We start from the raw sequence: 9,033 nt of genomic DNA, 5'->3' as shown, positions 1-9,033 counted from the left end.
TAAATTTATAAAAAATAAATTATTAACTGATAATATATATATATATATTTAAAAATTGTTGGACACTGTTTAAGAGAAGTTGTTGGACGCGTATTTTCTAAAGATCTCATATGATGAGCCAATGCCCCGTGTTTTCTAAAGTCCTGTTTGAGGAAAAAATTATTATATAGATCATCTCATCACGTTATTCGTGATCTTAGTTAATAAATTTAATTTATCTCAAATTAATTTTTAAATAACTATTCATTCTTTATGTACATGTAAAAAAATAGGTGAAGATTCACGTTGAAAAAAAATGAGGTTGATGAATTTTATTGATTGAGACCACATACAACATCAGGACGGATCAACATATATCTAAAGGTGGATATGTATCTATTTTAAAATTCAATTTTTTATTCGATTAATTATTTATTGTATTAATGATATAGACAAACATTTCTAGATCTGCGATGAACCAAATACTTCTAACCATTTTTCTATTCGAAGGCAATACAGCTTTCTACATAATTTGGTAAGGACCCCAACGCAGATTTTCAGTTTGAAGGCGCAAAGGCACAATAATAATTCTGTAATGCTTGGAAAATAGGGGATCAAGATATTAGACAATCATACGTGGTCGTGATAAAATTTTGAACTTTTATCACGTCTTATTTATTTTATCATAGCTAATTGCTGGAAATTTGTCATGATAAAACATAAAATAAATCAAATAAAAAAAACTCATGAAAATATTAATTGTTAATATAGGTGTGCTCAAGTCTTTATATGGTTTACGTACTAAAGAAAGAGAGATTCTAGGAGATCGAATCGAGCTGCAATACGAACCATGGGTTTCTGATGTGCGCCTCAATGAAGATCACATCTCTCAGGTAATTTTATGTTTTTTGGTTATTTTATTTCCACTTAATTGGAGGGTTAATTTAGGTATCTTGTTGTTCTTTAGATGAAGACTGATCTGGAATCGAGAGAGATGGACTGTTTTCTTGAGGCTGCAAAAGCCGATATGATGTTAGGATTGAAGGAAAGAGATGCTTATTCTTACAAATTGAAAATAGGTGTGTTTTGGTTGTACTTTAGGTAAACGAGATTTGCGATTAAGTGACCTGGAATTGAATTTTTCTTTTTGGCAATTGAGTAAGTGCTTGACGTTTACGTTTGCTTTCTTTTGGATTATTACAGAGGAGGCATCGAATGAATTGACGGATTTCAGAATCTGGTTTGAAATGCTCAGTGAAATTCCAGAGACGTTGCTGCACTTGTGGCAGAGAATAAGTTTGCATGGAATTTTATGGATAAATTAAACAGCAAGAATTCTGAACTTGATAAGGCTAAAAGGAAAATCTAGGCACTCATTTCCAATATAGAGGACCTGAGGTCATTGAAGTAATTGAGATTATTATAATCTTAATTATCTTAGGAGGAGGCTGATGCAAGTATATTCGATGAAGTTTCTAAAATGTGAAGGGAGCTAGAATCCTTCAGGAATATGTAACAACCTCAATATCGGGTTAGACTAATTGAAATATTTCAGAAATTGTTGGTTAAAGTAGATAAATTGAAAGTTTGGGGACTCACATGAAAAATGTTGTGTAGGATTTAAATATTAAAGAAGGAAATATGGAAGGGTAAAATGGTAATTTGATGGAAAGATAATTATTAAGTGGGGATATATATGGGTTACACGTTGGAATGAAGTAGAAAAATGAATCTTTCTAGAGTTCTCTTCTTCATCCTCTTCCAGCCGTGAGCTCATGCTTGATAAGGTGAGTTTTCTAGACATTTAATTATTCATTGAATTTAAGTCGAGTTTATGATTCTTAAGTGATACTTAAGCCTAAGGAAGGCTTAAGCTAGCATTAAAACAAAGAATAGAGGAATTTGGAGGAATTAAAGTTAAGGAGTTTTTAAGTGAAATTTTGATGATGAGTTAATAAGCTAAATTGGAAGATAAATTTGACTTGTCAAAGGTTGAATTAAGAAACATGAAGGGCTAAAACTGGATTTAGATCACGTGGGAATTTGAGTGAGATTCTTGAATTTTATGTGGAGGATTGAATTTTGAAGTTTAAGAGATATTGAATGGGTATAAATTAGTTTAAGTAGGTGTATGCAAGTTAGGGATATTAAAGGAGGTGAAAGATGAAGAGTTGAAATGAAAAGAGAGTGAATTTCGTGCTTAAAATGGAATTTATGGGTTATGTGCTTCAATATGTATCGATGCACTCTCAAATAAATGAACATTGAATACAATTAGTGCATCGATGCATGAGGAGTGAATCGATGCACCCCTTAGAATAAAAACATCGAATGTGATTTGTGTATCGATGCATAGTTAGTGCATCGATGCACAAGTTAAGAAATGTATCGATGCACTACAGAGTGTACCGATGCATACCTTAAATTAAAGATGTAATTAGTCTTTCTTCTAGTTTAAGGAGTGAGCAATTAGAATATATCAATTAGAATACTAATATGAATCCATGTATGATTATGTAGATACCGAAATCGAGCAAGCTTTGGAACGATTACCGAGTTAGAATACGATTGAAAGTAAAGAAGTCATAGGAATAATTAATAGTCAGTGAGGCCAAGGTGAGTGCACATGGATATTAAATATGACTCGATGGGAAATTAGACTTGCGATAAGTTTGTTTCCTACATGTTGAAATATATGATTGCATGAGTTGAATAATGATTAGGATTGATATTGTGTGATATGACTTATATGCATTAATATGAGTATATGTTTGTCATGATATATGTGGTTATTGGTTATTGCATATGTTATATGATATATGTGAATATATGTTATGGTAACTATGAATGAGGACTATGAGTTACTTGAATACATGGCTTATGCAATATTAATATGTGAAATGATATACATGTTATATGAACACATGAGAAGTGTTATAAGATAAGTGACATATGAATATGAAATCATATGACCAGTGATATGTATATGTGAATATGTGAAACGATAACTAATAATGCCCATGTTATATGTCATGAGGGCTAGAGGTATAGTTGGCATGCCAAGAGTTGAGGGTTTTACGTGGTCCTTCGGGACAAATTCATATGCCCCTAGTGGGACCCCATACAATATGTGGTAACAACATAGTGTACAACCTCAATAGACTCATATATCTGCAGTTCTCACATGTTTACATGGGCTAATAAAGAAATAACATGTGTTGTATAGGTCTTGTGATATGGATTGTATGATTTATATGATGATGTATTGCTAGGTTAAATGAATCAGGTATTGATTAAAAAGGCTAGGTATAAGAGGCTATAATTACAAGATATAGATGATAGTAAGGATTGTGATGGAAACAATGTGTGATAGGTATATTTATACCTTACATTATATTTAATGTTATATTGTTGGTATGACATTACAAGATTACATGTTCATGCATGTTTAAATAACTAGAGTTTTATTCTATATTTTATTATGCCTCACTAAGTCTATGACTTAGTGTGTAAGTGATTTACACGTAGGTACCGGAAAGCAACAGGAACAACCCTAGTATTGGCGGAGCAGCATATCTTCACTAAAGGATCAGATCATAAGAAAATTATTCGTATGTGTTTTGTTGAGTTAAAAGTTTTGGCATGTACAAAAGGGTAATTTATGCATGCCTTGATCAATTTTTTATTGCGTCGAACTTAGTTATGTAAATATGGTTTTTATGTTAATAAAAGTTTAAAGTTTCATATCGTTTTATGGATGTACAAGTTTTGAAAAGTCTATGTGGTACCTCAGACTCGTATCCGGGTCGGGTACGAGTTGGGGGTGTTACATTTAATGGTATCAGAGTTAAGGTTTAGTCGATTCTAGGCATAAACCTGAGTCTAGAGTGTCTTTAGATATGTACATGCCAACATAGTAGTGATAACTTCTTATTTGATCTGAGTAATAAGTATGTTGTTATGCTAATAGACTTATTTGGTTATATTTTATTAGATATCCGGACAAGATAGCTCCCAAGGTGAAGCGGGAGATGATAGATTAGCTGAGAGTAGTAATTCACCTGCCTTGGCCAGGCAAGGTGAAGAACGACACCTTCTGGAGTGCCTGTAGTTGATCAAGATGTGTTCTTTATGACGTTGGATGCGATATTGGCGCGTTTCCAACCTCCTGTCTCCTCAACGCAGAGAATGAATGTGGAAAAAGAGTTAAAGGGATTAGGAGCTCCTGAACTCAAAGGTGAAGTCGAGGAAGGTCCAGTTGTTGCGGACCTTTGGCTCAACGATGTGAAAATCATGCTTGAAGGACTCCATTGTTATGATATGGAAAAGTTAGATGGAGTAGTCTCCTTGCTGCGTGGGCAAGTGAGAATTTGGTGGACGAATGTCACTTTGAGGATGCTAAGTGATTAGATAACTTGGTATTTGTTTTTAGAAGAATTTAAACACAAGTATATAGGAGATCAGTTCATCAGGCAAATGAAGCAATAATTTTTGAATCTGAAGCATATGAAGCGCATTGTGTATGAGTATGAGTACGAGTTTAACAAGTTAAGTCGTTTTGCAACTGAGTTGATTCCAACCGAGAAAGATGAGTGTGATTGGTTTGTAGAGGGCTTGCGCCCGAGATTAAAAGAGTTGTTAATCGTGTTAAATTTGTCCTCGTTTCAAGAGGTAGTAAATCATGCGAAAGCTCTTGAAAGAGCTCAGAATTAATGGTTTAGGGAGCATAGAGCTCAATCTTCTAAAAGAACTAGGGCTTCATCGAGTACTGTACCACCCAAAAAAGGTAGAGATTTGGGTTTTCGATCTCAAGCACCGTCAGAATCGATGGCATATTCCATTAAAGAACCAAATCATATGAGAGTTAGATAGGCTCAGTCTGGAGGGCCTGGTGATAAGCGAACACATCAAAATCAAATTATACAATGTCAAATATGTGGAAGAAATCATAGTAGAATGTATAAAGTGGTCACTGGAGCCTATTTCCGATGTGGAGAAACAGGACATTATATGAAGGATTGTCCGTTGAGGGTTGGAGAGCCTGTACATTCAGAGCGATCTGCTTCGATGTCTCAGAGAGAACGGGGTAGAGGTAGAGAAAGAAATCAGACTGAATCTTCTACTCAACAGGAAATACGCTCCACAACTAGAGTATATAATCTTAAGATCAATGAAGACTGTGATGATCCAGAGACAATAGCAGGTATCTTTCTAGTGTACAGTAAATCTGTTATGATATTGGTTGATCTGAGCTAGCATGTCCATATATAAATAGTGAATGGGTAAGAGAATAGATAATTTAGTCAGAAGTCATTGTAGTAATATTGAAGTGACAAATCTAGTAAGATACAGTACTCAAGTAAACAAGATATGTGGAAGATGTTCCATTTGGATTCAGGGAATTGAATTCTCTGTTAATCTAATGAAGTTATTCTTCAAGGGATTGGAAGTAATATTGGAAATGAACTAATTATATATTTAGCATGCAAATAACGATTGTAGATTAAAAAGGGGTACAACTAATCAGCTCAAACGGATTGATGAGGATATGGTTTTGGAAGAGTTTAAGAATTGGTATATTAACGGAAGTTAAGGATTAGCATAAAAAATTAAGACAAAGGAAAGGGATAAGTATGTTGTGATTGGAATAAGGATTTTACAAAGGAAAAGTTTGTGTAAATAGTATTAATTATGGAAATTATGAAATTACGATAAGGGTATTGTTTAAGGATAAATATATGATATAGATGTATAAAGGAAAAAGGTAATGGAAGTCAGGTTATGATAACTCAAGAGATTAACTGAAGAGGTAATATGTGAATATGAATAAGAGACGTGTAGACAGTAGTTTAATCTATTAGTACAGTAAAAATTCGAGGACTAATTTTCTTAAAGGAGGGGAGATGTAACATCCTCAATATCGGGTTAGTGACTAAATTGAAATATTTCAGAAATTGTTGGTTAAAGTAGATAAATTGAAAGTTTGGGGACTCACATGAAAAATATTGTGTAGGATTTAAATATTAAAGAAGGAAATATGGAAGGGTAAAATGGTAATTTGATGGAAATATAATTATTAAGTGGGGATATATATGGGTTACACGTTGGAATGAAGTAGAAAAATGAATCTTTCTGGAGTTCTCTTCTTCATCCTCTTCCAGCCGTGAGCTCAAGCTTGATAAGGTGAGTTTTCTAGACAGTTAATTATTCATTGAATTTAAGTCGAGTTTATGATTCTTAAGTGATACTTAAGCCTAAGGAAGGCTTAAGCTAGCATTAAAACAAAGAATAGAGGAATTTGGAGGAATTAAAGTTAAGGAGTTTTTAAGTGAAATTTTGATGATGAGTTAATAAGCTAAATTGGAAGATAAATTTGACTTGTCAAAGGTTGAATTAAGAAACATGAAGGGCTAAAATTGGATTTAGATCACGTGGGAATTTGAGTGAGATTCTTGAATTTTATGTGGAGGATTGAATTTTGAAGTTTAAGAGATATTGAATGGGTATAAATTAGTTTAAGTAAGTGTATGCAAGTTAGGGATATTAAAGGAGGTGAAAGATGAAGAGTTGTGATGAAAAGAGAGTGAATTTCGTACTTAAAATGGAACTTCTAGGTTATGTGCATCGATGCATCTTCAATGTGTATCGATGCACTCTCAAATAAATGAACATCGAATACAATTAGTGCATCGATGCATGAGGAGTGCATCGATGCACCCCTTAGAATAAAAACATCGAATATGATTTGTGTATCGATGCATAATTAGTGCATCGATGCACAAGTTAAGGAATGTACCGATGCACTACAGAGTGTACCAATGCATACCTTAAATTAAAGATGTAATCAGTCTTTCTTCTAGTCTAAGGAGTGATCAATTAAAATATATCAATTAGAATACTAATATGGATCCATGTATGATTATGTAGATACTGAAATCGAGCAAGCTTTGAACGATCGCCGAGTTAGAATCCGATATAAAGGAAAGAAGTCATAGGAATAATTAATAGTCAGTGAGGCCAAGGTGAGTGCATACGGATATTAAATATGGCTCGATGGGAAATTAGACTTGCGATAAGTCTGTTTCCTACATATTGAAATATATGATTTCATGAGTAGAATAATGATTAAGATTGATATTGTGTGATATGACTTATATGCATTAATATGAGTATATGTTTGTCATGATATATGTGTGTTATTGGTTATTGCATATGTTATATGATATATGTGAATATATGTTATGGTAACTGTGAATGAGTATAAAGATACATATGATAATATAAGAATTTATGAGAAGATATAGGACTATGAGTTACTTAAATACATGACTTATGCAATATTAATATGTGAAATTATATACATGCTATATGAACACATGAGAAGTGTTATAAGATAAGTGACATATGAATATGAAGTCATATGAACAGTGATATATATATGTGAATATGTGAAATGATAGCTAATAATGCCCATGTTATATGTCATGAGGGCTAAAGGTATAGTTGGCATGCCAAGAAGCAAGGGTTTTACGTGGTCCTTCGGGACATTTCATAGTGGTCCTTCGGAACAAATTCATATGCCCCTAGTGGGACCCCATACGAGCTGTGGTGACAAAATAGTGCACAACCTCAATAGACTCACATATCTAGGGTTGTTCATTCGGTTAAAACCGAACCGAACCGAATTAACCATAACCGAAATAACCAACCTTTTTTCGAAAATATTAACCGAACCGAATAAATTTCAGTTAATTCGGTTAATTTTTGAATTAGCCGATTTTTTTTTAAATTTTCTAATTTATATAAAAATTAAATGTTTTTTAATTCAAAAACAAGTTTATAATTAATTTAAATAATATATATTATAAAATAAAATTTCAGATAAATTTTTAATTAATTAATATTGATTTAGGTTTAAAAGTTATTGGATCTTAAATTATTAATTGGGTTTTAAATGGTATAGGCTTAGCCCATATGTTATATATAATATATTTAATATTTTTTAATTAAAAAAACAATTTACAATTAATTTAAATAATATATAATTATAAAATAAAAATTTTATATAATTTTTTAATTAATTAATATTGATTTAGGTTTAAAAGTTATTGGATCTTAAATTATTAATTGAGTTTTAAATGGTTTTGGTTGAGCCCATATGTTATATATAATATATTTAAAATTTAAAATTTAATTTCGGTTAATTAACCGAATTCGAACCGAATTAACCGTTAACCGACCGAACTAATTCGGTAACCGAACCGAATTAACCGAACTAATTCGGTTCGATCGGTTAACCGAATTATTTCGGTTATTTGAACACCCCTACACATATCTACAGAAGCTAATAAAGAAATAACATGTGTTGTATAGGTCTTGTAATATGAATTATATGATGATGTATGTATTGCTAGGTTAAATGAATCAGGTATTGATTAAAAAAGCTAGGTATAAGAGGCTATAATTACAAGATATAGATGATAGTAATGATTGTGATGGAAACAATGTGTGATAGGTATATGTATACCTTATATTATATTTAATGTTATATTGTTGCTATGACATTACAAGATTGCATGTTCATGCATGTTTAAATAACTAGAGTTTTATTCTATATTTTATTATGCATCACTAAGTCTATGACTTAGCGTGTAAGTGATTTACACGTAGGTACCGGAAAGCAACATGAGCAACCCTAGTATTGGTAGAGCAACATATCTTCACTAAAGGATCAAATCATAAGAAAATTATTCGTATGTGTTTTGTTGAGTTAAAAGTTTTGGCATGTACAAAAAGATAATTTACGCATGCTCTGATCAATTTTGTATTGCGTCGAACTTAGTTATGTAAATATGGTTTTTATGTTAATAAAAGTTTAAAGTTTCGTATCGTTTTATGGATGTACAAATTTTGAAAAATCGATGTGGCACTTCGGACTCGTATCCGGGTCGGGTACGAGTTGTGGGTGCTACAGAACCCAAGGAGTTCTTGTACACCTGTACTTGTTTAGCACGACAAGAACGGTGGCATCAATAAATTTGATGTGATTGTGAA

This window comes from Hibiscus syriacus, unplaced genomic scaffold (genome assembly GCF_006381635.1).
Source record: "Hibiscus syriacus cultivar Baekdansim isolate YM2019G1 unplaced genomic scaffold, ASM638163v2 tig00116962_pilon, whole genome shotgun sequence".
Lineage (NCBI taxonomy): Eukaryota > Viridiplantae > Streptophyta > Magnoliopsida > Malvales > Malvaceae > Hibiscus > Hibiscus syriacus.
Note: the sequence above shows the minus strand (reverse complement) of the source record.